We start from the raw sequence: 18,136 nt of genomic DNA, 5'->3' as shown, positions 1-18,136 counted from the left end.
AATCCTTCCAGGCTTAATTCTTGTTTGAGCAAAATTCCTTCTGAGGTCAGTAGACCTAATCCTGAAGTCTTATCACTTGTTTACCTTGATGGGATTTGAGTGTGTGTGGGGGAAACAGAGGGTCTTGGGACAGGGTGTACTGGAAATGCTTTCTTAGGAGGCTGGAAGAAGACTGCCAGGCTCTTCAGAAGTGGGTGCACATGTGAAAGGAAGGCTTGCTTCAGTAAAAATCACCTCTGTTTCTCACTTTCTCAGCAGTGGTAGAAAGAGCAGGTGGGGATTCCTCTTTTCTCTGAAGGCTCTTTGGTGCCTGGGGGTGGCCCAGCCCTGTCTCTCAGGGATGATGCAGCTCACACTTCCATGTATGTGCTTCAAAAGTATTTTGCATCTGAGACCTTCCTTCTTTTGCATCCTAGAGGAAAAAAGCCCCCCAGGCTGGTAACCCCTTCCTGATGTTTTATATGTAAAACAGTCCATCAAAGTGATAAGTAGCATCAAATATAGAAGCAGATGAGAGCTGGAACATTGGGTTCTTTGATCCTCAAGCTGAGAAAGAAACTCTGGGTTTGCCATGTGGCTCTGGGGAAGGCCCCTTCTGGGGGGACTTTGGAGCAAGTCCTGGCTCTGCTTGCCCCAAGTACTGTCATAGTGAAACCCCATGAAAGGCCCCTTGTCCCTGCACTGCAAATCATGGCATGCCAACAGTGCCCTCAGCAGAGGTTTCTCCTTCCTGTCTTTTTTTCCTCCACTCTTTCTCCCTGCAAAATGAAATCTATCTTCTTTATAACGGACTTGGCCTTTATTAGCCAAAGATCATGCCTCTTTATTAACCTTGCAGTAAGGCTGCATCAGCTGAGTGAAACACCGTTCAGCAGGGCATATGGTATCATAAAAGTCACTGCTGGTGTCACACAGCTGTGTACAATTTTGTTTGGTTTGAGGGTTTTTGCTTTTTAGTAAAGAGATGGAAAACATTCTTTTCTTCTTTTCTGCTTTCTGGTGAGTGACTTATAAACAGCCTGTGTGAAATTGGCTCTGGAAAATATAATCAGAAAAATATATAGGCTGTTGCATTGTTTTTATGAATCCCAGGTCATGGTACAGGGGAGATTCTGTGGTAAAGTTTCATTAAAAGTAAAGGAGGAACACTAAAAGCTCTGCTGCTGATCTGGGGAAAGTAAAACTTCGTCAAGCCAAGTAACACTGGGCCATCTTGTACTTTATTCCCTGCTGTTTATCTAAAGCACATTTCTTACATTCAGTAAATTTCTACTTCTGGCAGTTTATAACTCCATGAGTTTAAGAGCCTTTGACTAATTAAGAGCAGAGAGATTTTCACCATGCTGCCACAGCCCCACTGGAAGAATAATTTCCAAGTGTTTTGCTCATTGGGGGCATATGAGGCCAAAATTACAAACACATAAGTGCCCGTGTACGTACATATATCTACCTAAATATATAAATACACACTCAGATTATATCTATGTCCATATCCATATTTGTTAAAAACAAAAGCCTTAGAGGCGAACACCTTTGGAGGCAAGAATGTAGGTACTGTAACAAAGTCTTCTAGGTGGGTCTCTGGTTGGGTTATAAGTTATTTGTACGTTAATCATGGAAGAAATTGAAGAGATTTGATCCTACGGGTGAAGAAGCATGTGTGATTGTGTGAGTGCATGTGCACGCATGCAGAAAGCAACTGTGAGGGATGCCTGTGCTTAAACTGATCAGACAAGTTTTATTAGTTCTGTCCATCGATGCTGTTTTGAAATACGGCAGGCTGAGCCTATTAAGGTAGCTCAAAAATGTCTTTCCAAAATGGCTTTTGGGCTCTGGTTCCCACACTCATTTACTTCCTTGATTCACTTCAAAATCTGCTCCCTCAGCATCTGCTGCTCTTGTGCACACATATGCATTGAAAAATGGATCGTTACCCAGCAGTTTTCTGTAACAAAAGAAGGGGTTTGGTCCAGATCCAGAGAAAGACATACAGTAAAGGATCACAACTGAGGAAATGACTGTATCAAATTGCGCGCGAACAGTGAGAAGGTAGAACGCATATGAAAGGCAGCTGAGTTAAAAAAATGTATAAATGGAGAGGCAATTCGATTGAAACTGGCAACTGCATTACCTTTCTGGTGTTGGATGGAGCCTGACTCCGCAATAAATCCTGTACACCAAAGCTCAAGATTTAGGAAAACATAGGAGTTCTTAACTTCATTCCTGTTTGGCAGCATGATCCAATGCCTCTCACATCTCTGTGAACCTGATTGCCAACTCTGACAGGGCTCAGGGCAGCACTGAGACCTCTTGGGTTTTTAATTCCATGTGTAGATGTTTGCGGTGCCACAAGGGAAGAGTCTGGTCTGAGCCAGCAAATGTATCCTGAGTATGAGTGATGCAAAATGAAAGCAGTCAGGGAAAGAAGGATTTGTTGATGGAAGTTAACAAAACACCTCTCATTTTAGTGAAGGTTGGAAAACAACCTTCTTGGGATAAGAGAATTTACAAATGCCTTACTGTGCTGTTGCTAAGATCACACCTGTAGCATCATGCACCAAGATCATGCTCCTAGCTTCAGAAATCAGACTCCAAAGGAAGACTGAAACATTAAAGAAGATACGGGAGTGGGAATGAATTTAGCCAGTTTCATCTAGAGAAATGCTTAATGGCAGGATGATCATCTTAAGGGTCATTTAATATCAGGAAAAGGAAATGACACATAACACAAGTAGTAACACAAAGAACAATGAATTCAATTTAATAAAGGGCAAATTCAAATTGGAAATGAGGCTAAACTTTTAGATGGTTGAGGGCAGGCAGAAAGGGAAATCGTTTGCTTAATGAGGTAGTTATGACAAACTAGGTAGAAATATTCTGTTTTCTGAAATCAGCGAGTGTGGAGTGCAATTTTCCCTGCCTTATACACTGGGTTCAGCTGGGGAGTCCAGTGGTGTTTTGTCAGCCTTGTCCATCATGACCATTAGTTGCATTAATAATCCGTATTTTAATAAAGGCACTACGGTAGCAATGGTACATGTTGAGAATCCTTGCTTCTCTAATGTGAAGAAAGAAATTGGATTTTTTGTGGCTTCACAATACGAAACAAAAAGTTAAGTGTGCTGTGGTTGTCTGAGGTGAGATTTGTGTGAGGCCACATGGAGATTTACAGCCTCACAGCTTCTGTGTCTGGTCAGAACCGTGTTATGGGAAGGCTGGGGGGGAGTTTTCCAGGGGTTGAGGGACACCTGGGTGCTTTACTATTCACTGTGTTGCGGAGGCAACTGGGCATCCCAGAGGTTCCTGTTGAAAATCTTACTCTTGTATGTTGTTCTTACTGTTTCCTTGAAGCAGAGCTGACCCAATGGCTGTTAGTAATGCCACGGTTCATCTTAATTCACCACCTACAGGGCTTGCTGCTCCAAGTAGGCTCTTAGTCTCCTGCTTGCTTACAGCACTATTTAGGAGCATGTATGAAAACAGCCTTGTATCTGTGTTGCCAGGAAGGCTTTATGAAAAAACAACAAATGCATACTGCCTGAACCTTCCATTTGAGTGAAAATGGGTCAAATGTATTTCTAGTGCAAATTTACTGGCATTAGTGAACAGTGCAAGAACTGATACTGATATTTAAGTCAGTGATTCTAGTATGATGAAGACAAATTATTAACAAAACTATTTATCTATTTATGGCACAGATAGACAGTTGATAGTTGTTGCTTTGTTTTAAATATATGGACAGGAATAAAGTACCTAATTAATGAGGTCTCATAGGGATCCCAGTTAATGATTGCCAACTGATGGGTTTTGCTATGTCTGAAAATTAAATCGTAGCACTGGGTGCGTGGAAATGGCTCATATTGTCCAAAACAGCTGATGATTACCGTGTTTAAGTAAAAGAATTCTCATAAGCATTTGAGCTGCTCAAAATTTAATGCAATTTTTCCAGGGCCCTGATAATCATCAGGAAATGAATGTAAAACTGTGATCTCATGTCATTTGGAAAGTTAATGGAATAATCTGATGGGCAGAGGTTGCTAACTGTACACTGGAAAAGAAAAGTTCGTAGGCATTGGTCTGTGTCAGCAGCAATGGAAGTGGAGAAGACAGTAGATTTTATTCCATAATTATCTGACATGAAAATGGGTGGCGTACCAAAGAGAAGCAGGGAAGTGTTGCTTTTAGTGAGGAAAATAGGTCAGCCTAAATACTAGCATTGGTTGTTACATGCTACTATGGATGTGTATGTTGGAGAGCTCATTGGAAAATTAATTTATTCCTGTAAAAACATTACTTTATAGAAATCTTTCTTTGAGCTTTGAGATTTTCACTGGAGAATGGAAAATTAGCAGTTTCCATTTACCAGAAGGTTTCAGATGGAAACCTGGTGTCTGGTCAAGTTTCTTTCCCCAGTGGAAACACATAAACACTTGCAGGAACCCATCTTTACTGGTGTGGACCAGTGTTCACTAACTAATGTGTAGCACATACTGTGCTCAGCTGTGTAACTGATTTAAGCTTTAGTCTTTTATACTGGGGCATCGGGTTGTTCCTTAGGGTGCAGATACCAGGTGGTCTTCCCCTAGAAGGTCTCATCTTTATCCCTGTGTAAAATGGCAGATGCTTTGTGGGATGAGAAAACGCTCCTGTGTCGTTAAACTAAGGACATATTTCCAATATCTTCCCTCTTTTAAGTAGGTGTCAGTCACATTTTTTTGGTTAGATACCATAGACTAAATCCTGTCTCTGCTCTGGGTCTGAAGGTGAACAAAGTAGTTCATCACCAAGGCAAAACAAGTCTTTCTTTATAACTGTTTCTCTTCATTTTATCTCAGCTTCTCAGTGTCTGGCAGATTCTCCATCCTTTATGCCATTCCTCTTCAGCTCCCTAACAGAGTCGTCATTAGCTTTGCATATAAGGGCAGGCTCAGGGATTTCATTACTTCTCTGCAGTTTCATTCACTCTTTCTTAGGTTTTCTTTGAAATTTATTTTGTTTATCCATGTGTAGTGGGGGTTTGACACCGTGAAAAAGGATGAGTTCTGCTCTGAGCCTGGTCTTCACTTTGTTCTTAGCACTTGTAATTACTGTGGGACTGCACTGACCTAAAGCGGTGCTCTAACAGTGCTGGCATGTGTATCTCATTTTTATAAGTTTACTTGTACTGTTTAGAACTATCTGAGGAGATTTATAATTGCTTGTTTTGTAATACAGCCACAAAGAATTAAGTAAGGGCTGTATAAGTAATCTCTTTTCCTCTAGCCAAAGAGGCACTGCCGTGTTTTCATATATCAACTTATTTAGGGTCAGAGTTTGACTTCTCTGTGCATTTGATAGGTGTATATATAAGTGCTGCATCTGAGTAGTTCACAGAGGGATTTAGCACTTTGATTTTTAAATGCAGTGCCAAACGTGGAGAGAACTGTGTAGTTTGATTAGAATGGAGCCCATGCAATGGTGAGAGGTACATTTTCAGCAGAAATTACTATGAGGAGAGACAGTGACTTTGGAAAGCATTGCAATTAAAATTGTGACTGACTTGATACTGGAGACGGAAAACTGCTAGCTTTTGATATTTGCTAGCTAGGCAGAAACTTGGATAATAAGTGTTTTCTGAGAACAGAGATATGGAGGAAAGATGGCTTATGTTTAAGATACTACACGAGACTCAGAAAATTGACTTCAGTTCCTTTCCTGGCTGCCTCACAGGATGCCTCTGTAGTCTTGGGGACGATTACAAAGTTTTGACCATATGTTTATGTTGCATGTAGTGATCTGGAGCCCTCATTTTAGTTGGGCTTCGTGAAATTCTAACCTACCAAGTAATATTTACTCACTTGTGTATACCAGAAAGTAAAAACAAATGGTCTTTGGAAAAATTAAACTGGGTCATGTTTACACTGAATAAGGATTCTATGTCCTGGTCAGCGATGGATGAAAAGTAAGGCCTTCAGAAATGATGACTATATCAGACTCAATCCTCAGACCAAGCATGGGACCATTTAAATTTTTTCAAAAAATACTGTGAGGAAGGAGAAGGGTGAAGGGAAGGTGATGCTTACCATGAAGGATATGAGCTGTTTTCCCAAGATCTTTGTCACATAACTCAGGAAAGAGGAAGGACCTGGCAGAAGTAAGAGAGAGCCTTCCTCAAAGAGGTCTTTATAACATCATTTTTGTATCAGCCAAATGGAAAAAATGCCTTTTTTTTAATAGATAAATCACCCACGAACAAGCTTATGAGAAAATTAGAAGAAAGAAGGCCAAAGAGGCATGCCAGAGAAGGAAGTTTGCAGAGTCCAAGGGGTTCAGAGAAGATTGCAGTGGGACTGCCTCTGAGAGGGAGTGTTTACATCACCAATTCCTGACGGGTTTACCTTCTGGGACTCCGACCTTGGACTGCTGCTGGGACATTTGTCTTGGACTTGTCCTCTGGGCTGGTGAGTTAGTGATGGAATGACACACATCTCTGTTGTGCTGGAACATGATATTTTCAGATTGCTCAGTGTGAGAGGTTTTGGTCTCTGATCATTCTGTCTCTCGCTCCAGTGATGAGAGGATATGTCAAGTAGTTAAAGCACAAATCGGAGAGCTGGAAGACTTGGCCACTGTTTCTGAGGCTGCCACAGCCTATTTGTGATTTTGTACAAGGCAAAGAATGACAGACATTAGATGTAGCATTTTCCAGTGTCTCAGGGCTCTCTTAATTCTTTTGTCATTGGACTCAATGGGACATTCTCCCTTAAATTTGTTGGGAACAAGGACCTTATATTTCAGACTGTATGTGAAGTAGGTAAGTTCCTCTAATCATTCGGATATAAAAAGTGTGTGCCTGCTGCAGTGCAGGGAATTGCTGCAACTTTTCAGATGCTGAAAGCACAGTTAACTGAAAAGGTAGGTCACTGCTGCTGGCCCTGGTTATACCAGTTCAAATCCAAAATAGCCTTGGTGTGTTTCACCAGAGTTCATTGTTACACAAATACCTGCTACTCCTCAATCACTCAGGACAGGTAGATGTGATGTGTAGGCAGGGCAATGGTGAGTGGAAATTGATTAGTGTGGTCACAGAATATATCTCAGACTAAGTAAACAGCATTTTCTGCTGCAGCATTACAAGAAGATGCTATTTATAGTTTGTGCTCATTTTGTGCTGTCTGAAACTAGAAAAAGTTTCCACTTTGGAAAGATTGTAGTTTCTGTTTGGAAAATAGGCATTTTTAAGCTCCTTATTGAAAAATAATCTTTTATTTTGACAGAAATATAAAATGTTTCTCTCTGATTTTGTAGAATGATGGACCCAACACAGAGTTTTACAGAATAACCAATCTGGTCCCATACTGTTGATTCATTTCCCTTTGGACTGTCTAGCAAAGAGATATGGGTCCAGAAGATGATTTCCAGGGGAAATGGCAGTATTGTTCCTTCAGGCAGCTCCCAGGCTGGGAGTCCTCTGGAAGACAGAAGACGTGAAGGAATCTGCAGGAAACAATCAAGTGGTGCCATTAACAGAGAACAATCTGCAGAGAGGTGTTCAGTAAGCCCCAAAAATCTCAGAAACACTGTTCCTTTGGAGATTGGTACACTGAGCATAGATTTGGTCATCTGACAAGGGAGAATGGGATCTTGCTGCTGGACAGAAATACACATCCAGAGGGTCCAAGTGCCATAGTCCCTAGAGAAAGAAGGAATAGTCATGTGCTCCTTATGCTCTGGAGGCTTGCTTGGTCAAGTCCCTCCTGTGCCCTGGGCAGTGTAGAGGCAGAGGAATCTTATCTTACTGAGAACTGTTCAAGTGCTTGTCAGGGGTACTAGAAGCCCTGTGAGTTTGATCTTAAAATGTGCTTGGACTTGCAGTACTTTGTTTGTGGCATGGCTGCTGCAAGCGTGGGGTTGCCGGCCTGGAGCCCTGAGTGCTGTAAAAGCACCGGCGCTGTTTCTCTGGTGTCCTGCAGCGTGAGCTGGCACGGAGCAGTGCAGGGTGCTGACAGAGACCAGCAAGACAAACTTGGTCCCCTCACATCTCTTCTTTGATAGACCTGGCAAATCCAGAAGACTGGATGTGTCAATGGCAACAAATCAAGCTTTCATGTCAGAAGAGAGTTGTCTTAGAAATTTCCTGGGCAGACCTGCTGGTTGCGCCCTGGGTCTGGCTTAGAAACCGTGCAAAAGGTGATCTTGGCTCAGTGGGTTTTACTTCTTTGATCTTCACTGTCCGGAATAGCACACAGCAGCTGTACTCTTTGGAGGAAGAATAGGCATTTTCTTTGACTAAAGATGTTTGCAGTAATTTCCTGTTTCCCCTTAAATTCTTTTCATAGTCATATTTTTAATGCTAATGAGAACCATAACTAGATGTTTAAAAGATCCTTTGTCCCTTGAAACATCTCTTGGAATAGCCAAAGACAAAAAAAAACACCCTAATGAACTAAAGCTCCCCCTGAATTTTTGTCTCATCCAATCACCTAAATTAATCAGTGTTTAAGAAAAGTGTGCAGCGTGGTGCAGCCCTCCAGGGCACTCTGGCCGGCTCCATGACTTATGTTGCCTTGTCTAGGTATCCAGATGTGCTGTGGTGTGGGATTATGCTCTGTCCTCAGGTGCCTACCACACTTACACTGTGTAATCAGACTGAATTCAGGATGAATGTTGACTACAACAGAAAATTATTTCCAAGCAGCTGTAAGTCTAGTTTAAGCCTTTTAGGATCAAATTTTCATCTTCAATATAAATCCACTGAAGGGAAGAGTTTATCTTTTACAGCTCTTGAAAGTAGAATCTAGAGCTTAGTGTTGTCTTCAAGCAGCTGTCTTCAAGCAGGGCTGTCCCTGGCCCTCCTTTCATGACCTTCCATGCTTTTGATGACAACCTTAAATTAATGGTCATGGCTGTATGTGGAATAGGCAGGAATGAAAAGTGTTCCTAACTCCAGGATGTTCTTGCAAGCAATGAGAACTAGTGTTTGGGAGGCACCAGCCCATAAGTAGGGGTTCCCCCCCTTTCCCAGCTGCACCACTGGCTTGCCATAAAATCCTTCGCAAATCACTCACCTGTGGAAGTTCAGTTTTGCTTTTGTACAGCAGGAACAATGGTTCCTTTCAGCTCTGCCTCCACAGTGGTGATTGCACGGGGCTAACAAGCAGTAATGCAGCCTTCAGGGAGCGCCAGCGCTGGAGCTGCTCTAGCAAGTGTTTTGTACTGGGAGAAGAATGGATCCTTAAAATATTTAATCAACAGTTTCTGGGTATATACCCTTCCACTTCTGGATTAAATGCTCTTAGTGATTTAGGGCTTTATTATGTTCTTCTCTCTTTTGTTTGTCTCATATTCTCATCAACAGGAGCTTCACTTTAGACCATGATAAAGCACTTCAACCGTGCTTTTACTGACTATGATTGTTAGGAAATCTTAAACGTACTTTTTTTTTTTTTAAATAGTGACCCCATTGTCACTGTCTGAACCATCTTGACTTTTTTTAAAGGGAACCAATAATGAATTTCCATATGAGCTATACCTTGTAAAAAGATTATCTCCATTTGCTCTTTTTAGAAAGTTTTCAGGAGGGAAGGCACTGTCCCAATGCACAGAAGCAATTTTTCTTTTCAATGAATCCTGTGACTCAAATCTAAACCTTTGCTCTCAGAGGAACACTTTTCAAATGTTTACTCACTGCTTGATTCCTGATAGGCAATCTGGAAAAAAAAACAGATGAGGTGTTACTCTTGAAAGTTATACTGCTTTATATTGTTTGAAAGGCAGAGATTGAACTGATTTGTCTAGCAGCTTGCCTTGTCTCAGCTGGGGGAAAGAGTTCCTTTGTAGCTCAGGCTTTTATCAACAGTCCAGTAAAAGTGTTTTATATTTATACATAAAAAAATCATACAACATATAAAGCCTTTTATCCCAATGGCTCTAAAGTAGTTGACAAATTTGTCAAATAATTTGTCAACTGCTTTCCTCAAAAATATCTCTTACTCCAGAAAGATATCATGGAGGTATTTCTATGCTACATGAAATTATTCTTCCTACTAATAGCTTTTAAAGTAACAATCAGACTTGTAATGCACAAATGACAAAATTTTAATCTAAGAATTTTAGAAACTTTCCCCTAATTCTCTTAGGGGATTTAATTAAACATGTACTGCTAAGGTCAGGGGGAACTGATGCACAAGATGTACTGGGCAGGAGAGAAACAACACTGCTGTGGGTAACTGGGGGAAGAAATATATAAATAATCATACAATGTTCTGACAGTCACTTGGTGAAAAATTCCTGTTCTGCAGCACAGCTGGTGTTGTATTGTTGTGTATGGACACAGACTGTTGTGTATGGGGAAAAATGCATGATGGGGATGCCTGGTCCTCTCTGATGCCTTTGTACCCATCCTGGGCTTGGAGAGGAGCCTCTGTGCCAAGAGTGAGTTGTCTTCCAGGGGCTGGTAAAGTTCCTCACAGCAATTTGCCCTTTACCTTACTGGTGACACCATGACCTTCCATGGCCACTTTTTCCATATCAGCCTTATATATGAGCAGCGTTTGCCTCTTCTGGAAGGGCTCTGGATACACATCCCACATCCATACTCACTCTGCATCTGTTAGGCTTCATCAGAGGATCCTCTTGGCTCCTGAACCTTTCCCTTGTGCAAGTCGTGAGCAAAACCCGTTGCAAGGTGACTGAGGGTTTCGTGATGGGATCCACAGCGTGAGTGTGTTAATGGAGTCAAGTGCTATTTATTGACTCCAATGTGTTTCACTGCACCCTTGGCGTGTTCGTGCTTCCTGTATGAAACTTGGCTGAAGGAGTCAGAACTGCAAGACATCATCCCAAATTCCAGCTGGGATGCGTAACTTGGCTACATGACACTCTCCCCTCTTTGCCCCCCTTAACTACTTCCCATGTTAAATAGTTTCTCAGGACTCAAAGGGGAAGGGGGAAATAATCTCCAGGCCAATGATTCTGATAAATAGAAAGATTGCATAAATAAATTAGCAATGATTAATAGTAAGAAAATGTCACTTGTTTCACTTGCCTGGAAGTTGTAGCTTGCTGAAATGACAGTCTTGCTGTTGGGGGGTTGGGATGCAGAGATTGAATGATGGGGTTAGGGATTTATTTTATATATATTTTCAAATTGAAAAAAAAAAGTGTGATTTATTTTCTTTTGCTGCAGCCTGCTCCAAATTTTCAGTTTTACATTAATAGCTGTGGGAACAGCAGTTCTTACTGCCATGTACTTTAGCTATTAGCACTGTGTCTGGTTTGACAGTACATCTCTCAATTTATTTTTTTTATTCCCTTGCTATCATAAAATATGTATCAGCCTTCCTTTTTAATCTCCTTTGGCATGTCCAGCTAGTTAATTTGTGTCTTTCCTTCTTTTGAATTTTATTTTTCTAACAACATATACTTAATCAGAAAAAACAAGCCAACTGGCTATTAAAACTTCTTAAAAAAAAAATTGAAATTTGATTGAATTCATATTTAATGGTATGATTTCTCCAGGAGCCCCTCACAGCTTTCTACCCCAAATGTTTGCTCCACTGATATTTTAATTGCTGTAATAATCAGCATTCTGAATATGAGGTCTTTCCCCTAGCTCAGTAAATCCATACCGGCTGAGTAAAGCATGTCTGTGATTTATGTGCAGATAAACAGCTTTGGATCCTGTCCAATCACTTCATCAGTTTTAATTCGGCTGCCTAATCAGTAGCAAACAGGAGGGTTGTTTTTTGTTATTTTTTTTTGCTTTGTTTTGCTTTTAACAGGGTGTGTGTGGGAGTGCTAATACAGGGTTTGGCATATTCCCCGGAATGGCACAGATAGCTCCCCATTTTGCATCATCTTCATGTCAAAGTCAGCCCTGACTTTCTGAGAGAGTTTATAAGAAGGGGATGAGATGCCAAGCCCTGCCTTTGGGCTTTCGTTGGTATCTAAGGAACCAGGCAGATATGTAGTCTGAACAGCAAGCCTGCTCTTATCTCATAGTTTACAAAGGACATCCCTCAGATGCCTGAGAAAAGTGGAAGGGCTCATACAGAAGCAGATTTTGTTTACTGTGTGTGTTCAGAGGTTGATGCCTTCAAAATTATTTCCACAGCTTTCATGTTACTGCTGTTGCTGTTTATTAATAGGCAGAATGACTTTGAAGGGGTCTGGGAGGTGGAGGTGACCGGTGCCTGTGGGGTGCAGCTGTGCAGGGGTAGGACAGTGCAGCCCATTCTCACCTTTGCACCTTCAGCCTGTCAGCTCTGTACTCAGTACTGTAAAAGCCAGGGGCATCCAGATGACTCCACACTGAGGCTCTTCTAGCTTAAGGCTCATGACCACAGCTCCTGACCTCATTTTTGTCTACAATAACCCAACCTTCCTGTTAAGGTTAAAACATTGGACCTTTTACAGTATCATCTATTAGTGCCATGTGTCCAGAGGTGAAGTGTTCTCTGATTTATAGCAGCCTCTGAAGGATTACAGAGAGCAACCCCATTTTGGCCATCAGATCTAGGGCAAGCAATACCATCTGTAATAACAAAGCTTACCTAAAGAGCTTAGTGTGGTTTGAGTAGTAAACCATGGCTGTGTGTCTCTGAACCTTGTCAGAAATCCTGGCTGCCCTTAATTTTAGCATGTAACTGTGCCTGGCCACTTTCTTTTTGCTGGGAAACTGCAAGAGGTATTAGTAGCTGTTCTTATGTATCTGTTTATTCTTGTTTCATAGCAGCCTTGCTGTGCAGGCAGACAGCAGGCTTGGGAAAGCTGCGATAGGCTCGGTGGCCACCCCTGGACTGTTTAGGAGGTAGGTTAATTGGGAAGAAGACAGTGGCATTTCTACTGTATCTTCTTAGGGGCTTACATCATAACCCAGATGACACATGCTACCTGTTTTCCATGTCAGGTTAAACCCTCCCAGCTCTGTGTTTTACTCTAACCAAGAATCTTAACCAGAGCTGCTAAATTCAAACTTTTTGGCTCAGCCTTAATTCCTTGCACACACCCATAGCTGTAGGGGCTTTAATTAGATGTCTGAATCATCATGAAATTCAGAGAATTAGGCTGGGCTGGAGGGAAGGGCAGTGTATTGGGTTTGTGGCATTTTGGGATCAGTTCACAGTGCAGATGTGGGTGTCCCAAGAGACTCTGGGCGAGGTGTTTAATCCGTCTGCCATGTTGAGTTTTTTATAGCTTGCAAAAGGGCAATAACACCTCCCTGTCTTAGACTGGCAACGAAGAGAGGATAAAACCCTTTAATGAAGAGAAGACATTTAGACCCTGTGGTGGTTCTGGTACAGCTCCACCTCAGCTACAGCACTCACTGGGCGTTTTATGGGCAGTCCTTGGAAGATTCTTTGAAAACGACTGTGACCATTTTTATACTCCTCTTGTGCATGATCAGAGAAAGGCAGTGTGGCTTGCCAGGGCTGGGCAGCAGTCAGTGACAAGGTGGCAATCATGCCCCTGCCAGCAGGTCCCACTTAGCAGAGCTCAGCTGGCAGCTCTGGAGATGGAAGCATAGCTTGGGGAGAGCGGAGATGCCACTTTCTCCTGCTCTGCAGAGGATGTGAGCCAACCATTGCACTAGTCCCCTGGACTCCTTGCCTCAGGATGGGCAGTTTTTACTTTTCATTTTGTAATTCTCTGCTTTTGGCTGAGACAGCTGGCATTGGAGGTGTGTGTGGAGAGCAAGTTTGGCCATTATACTATGTTACTTATATTATCCTGCTTCTTTTTAATGGATGACAGCACTGCGGAGGGACTACCAGGCTTGAGATTCTCCTGGCTTTGACTTAGCAGTCTGTAGGTTTGGTTCTCTTAACCTCAACAGGAGCTCTGAGCATTCCTGTTAAAATTAATGTGAAACGAACTTCCAGAGTCCTTAAAGGTGAAGACTACCCTATCTGTCCATCTGTTGCTTTAATGGAGAGGTAGGAAAGGTTTCATGTGTAACCCGAGAGGGAATTTAAACATCTGAGAAGAAATTTCAGGAGAAGACTCAGTTTCTTGCAGATCAAAGGTTGAGTTTAGGGAATCCTCTATTTTCTGGCCAAAAGGGAGCTATTATGTTTAGAGAGGCAGGGTGTAGACCAAAATACTTCTGGTGATGAAACCTAGAGTTTGTGCTGACCAGTGGCTTACGTTTTATAAAAGACTACCTTTCAGTCCTGGAGGTTTGAGCTAACAGATGCATCTTATTTTCTTACAAGCTGGTATGCTGGTCTCTGAGCTGCCTCCTGGGATATCACCAAAGAAGCATTTCCACTGTTACCATTTTAAAGAGAAAAAGTCAGCTGGTAGTGAAGGCTGACTCCTTCTGGTGGGTGCTCTTTGGTTGTCCCAAAGATTCAGCCCTGTCAGAACAGCTGCAGAAATTTTCACATCTTCATCCGTTTCCTCTGATTTCTTCCATGAGGAAGGACTGATAGGAGAAGGAAGGAAGGAAATGTGAGAGTCCATATGCGTATTAGTCTTAATATGTTAAAAGAGGGGACTGTGAGAGCATTTTCAGGGTTATGGAAACGTGATGAATGATGCTTCTTGAAGAAAACAATTGCTTCAGTCCTCTCAGTGAACTGTGTGACTGGTTCCTCTGTTTCTGCAGTTTGGGTTTTTTCAAATGGTGCTATATTTATTATTACTTTTTTTTTTTTCAATTTTCCCTTTTCTCTCCTTTTCCCTTTTCCCCTTTTCTTTTTCCTTATTCATACTATATAAAAGCCATTGTTCAAAGAAGAATTACCAGAGTGGTAAGAGGTCTGCCTATGGCTGAAGTCTGATGGCCTGTCCCTGAGTGCAGCACCTTAACATACAGAGGTCCTCTAGCATTATATAGAGTTTTGACAGACCAACTACCAGTTTCCCTGGAAAAAAAAAGTTTTGTCTTTTTAGTATCTCTATTCTTTTTCTATGATGTAGAGTTAACAGCATGTGCTCCTTCTCAGGAGCACAGTGAGGAAAAACCCATCTGGTTTGTGAATGCTCAGACATTCCTCTAATGGAAGCCATGTAAATAACTTGATAAATTATTTCAGTGGGATTGTCTGTCGAGCATAATAGGTAGCAGGGTCAGAATCTCTTAGCAATGATTCATTTCTCTCTGGCTGAGTGGGATTTGTGCTCACAAGCCATTGTACAGAAGCAGCCTCTGCTTTTTGCTGTCTCTGTCTTTTCCCTGCCTACACTTTGAGCTCCTTGATCTCTCGCTGGTTGGCTCCAGGGAGCAGAGACTATCATGGTCAGTGTCTGCACCGTGCTTAGTGCAGAGTTCAGGCCCAGGGTGGGCTCTGTGATGCCGCCATAACACAAACTGAAGGATAAATTATTAGAAAATAATCTAGAATTTGTTATAATTTGTCATAATTTTTGCCTCTTTCATGAGGTTGCGGTAGAATTGTGGGTTTTAATTGTGGGATAAGACGTAAGGGTGAAAATAATGAAAATAACCTTTCAGGTGTGGGTTGCTTGAGCAAATTTATTCATACTGAGCTTTGCTTTTCGTGTTTCAAAGAGGGGGGATATGGGCTCATAGCTGGTGTGCCAGCTCTCTGCCCTGCCAGGTTTGCTATGAGACAGGGGCAAATCGTGTAGGATGCATTTACATGTCTTCATCCCGCTGCAGCTCCTGGATTGACTTGAACAGTTTCAATAGGTCTTCACTAACCTGAGTGCATCAATCAGTAGTTCTGCTTTCAGAATGGAAAGTGCAATGAACTCAGGCAGGGATGAATGATGAGGCAGGGTGATGGGTGGTGGGGACGGGAATGTTCCCAAATAGAGCACTGCAGTGAGCAATAAGATGTGTGGTCACAGCCCACATTTCTCACTGGTGCAAATCTCCCACTTGGAAACTGGCACAAGAGTGGTTCCTTCCATGAGAATTCAGGATTATGAAAAGTTCACACAGGGCTGCACAATTTCCGAGTTAGATTGATTGTGTTAAAATATTTATTGTTTCTACAAACATTTACTGCTAGCATATATATAGACTAGGAGTTTTTCAGAGAGCAAATGATTGCAGGTGAAGCAAGTTTGGAAGCAACCTTCAGATGAGCATTAAGGAAAATTTTTACACTGCTTTGTGGTTAAACTTGAATAATATTTTCATTACATTTTGTTTCCAAATACTGTCAAAATTCTTTCCCATCAGATAGAAGGTGTAGTTAGAAATATCCACTGAAGACTTGTTTTCTGATGTTTCCACAGGTCACTAAGGATTTTCCCTGGAGCATGACTTTGAATATGACACTTCAGTAATGCAGAAGCTGTAAGTAAATAATATCATGTTTGCAACCCTTTTTTAAGAGCCGTGTTTACACTCTTTCCAGAGCTTTGCTGGAACTCATTTTTGCTAGACTTTATCTACCATGCAACAAGCTTACAAGGAAGTGACTGGAAGATGACATGGTTTTAAAGTGAATCATGCCATTTTAGGTGCTTTGCTTTATTAGCTTCTTGTTTAATTTAAGAATTCCAATAATGGTTGCTTAATCTGCAGGAAGAAAGCTCAAGACATCTGTCAGTATTGCAGGCAATGCCACAAGCAGACAAAAATAAAAATGCCTCATTAGCGTAGATTATCAGTGAATAAAATGCAAGGATACATTACCAAAAGCTGGCATGCAAATTGGCACAGAACAAAGGCCAAGAACCTTACTTTGCTTGTTATATCACTAATTAAAAAGGCTTACTAGAAGCTGAACAAATGAACCCAAGGGGCTGCTGACCTGATCATGTGTTTGATGGCCTTTGGTAGCTTGATGTCAGAGTTCAGTGTCTGAGGAATCTTATCACAGAGGTAAGCCTTTGTGCAATTCCTGCTTGTGAATGCTTGAAAAAGATATAGCTTCCTTCTCTTCCTCAACTTTTTTTCCATCTTTTTCTAAAGTGAATTAGTAAGCTGCTAATTTTGGTATCTCTTTTCTGAATTCTGCATTGTTTTTGCTAATGAATTCTCTCAGATCTGCTCAATCTCCATTTAATTCAGTCAGCTACTCAACATCCAAACTTTTTGTAATAGAGAGTGCTAATTTTTCCGTTTATTTCAATGGCCTTTCGTCAGGTGTTATCATATAACTCAATCATTCAGCATTGGAATTTGTAATTTAATCAATAAAAGAAGGCCATTTTTCTCAAGGAACTGTAGTTTGCACTTAATAGCTGCACACCCTGGTGGCTATATCTGCCTGGAAAGTAGCAAGGAAAAGAGATGCCACTATTTTAAAATTAATAGATCTAATTATTTCATCTGTGCACTCATCTTGCAAAATCTAGAGGGAGAATCATGGATGTTACTCAAGTTGCTGTGACAAGCACCTTGTACGGGTGTTGACAACGCTGTACATGAGCAGTACTGTTCACAAAAGCAGTTTGATATCAAGAGAGACATCAACAGAAGAAACTGTGCTGTGTGAAGTCCTCTCCATCCTTTCTGTTCACATGACTTTTATTGAATTGCTATTGCTTTAGACAAGCGCAAGGGCAGTGTCAGGCCTGCCTTGATGTGATCACTGAGGGGCTCAAGGCTTTGAGCACAGGGATCTTCCTGGCCTCAGTAAAAGGTGTCTGTGGCCTGTGAACCTGCTCTGTTCCTGCCTCTGTGTTTGTTTCCACTGCTTCTGCTGCCCCAAAAGAGGGGATGGTACTGTGCTCGCTGGGCAGGATGAGGGGATGGCTATTCATTGCTGGCACTGAGAGCTCTCCTGGTTTCCTGCCCTGGCCCATCTGAGACTGTGGTGTCTGGAAGAGCATCTCTGCTAATTCTGCTGGAGGTGTGAATTTTGCCCCAGGGATGAGGTTTGTTTTGCATTCAGCCTCTGGAAGGCAGCATGCCTTTTTCATGCTGCCAAGTAGCTTTGGGCAAGGCCTGAGGGGGAGATTAAATGCCCCACTGGAGAAACACTTGTGCTGGGTCATAGCTGGGAGTCTTTCCTTGGCTCCTTGGCTTCTCAGTGAAATTGCCTGGATAGGTTTCAAATATCAGGTCTCTGAAGAGTCAGCCATGGTTTTGCTGATAAATTGCTTGTAAGTATCATGGTCTCAACTTGGCAAGGTCTGCAACACTCAAGATGAAAGGTATCAAAACTATTCATTCAGAAAATGGTAATATTTAAAATTACAGTAAATTGTTTGGTGTATAAGGGATATCAAA

General features: G+C 41.8%; 1 protein-coding gene across 2 annotated transcripts in view; it reads left to right on the top strand.

The window, feature by feature from the left end:
• SEMA5B (semaphorin 5B) overlaps positions 1–18,136 on the top strand; it is a 272,400-nt gene that overhangs the window by 67,541 nt on the left and 186,723 nt on the right. For both annotated transcript variants that reach the window (XM_027678990.1, XM_027678992.1), the window contains exons 2-3: positions 6,217–6,440; positions 16,192–16,252. The gene's annotated coding sequence lies outside the window, so the exon portion shown is untranslated. The remainder of the gene's footprint in view (positions 1–6,216; positions 6,441–16,191; positions 16,253–18,136) is intronic.

Source organism: Neopelma chrysocephalum, unplaced genomic scaffold (assembly GCF_003984885.1).
Source record: "Neopelma chrysocephalum unplaced genomic scaffold, ASM398488v2 Primary Assembly neopelma1_44, whole genome shotgun sequence".
In the NCBI taxonomy this organism is placed as follows: Eukaryota; Metazoa; Chordata; class Aves; order Passeriformes; family Pipridae; genus Neopelma; species Neopelma chrysocephalum.
The sequence above is the reverse complement of the archived record's forward strand: the minus strand, read 5'-3'. Positions and strand labels throughout refer to the sequence as shown.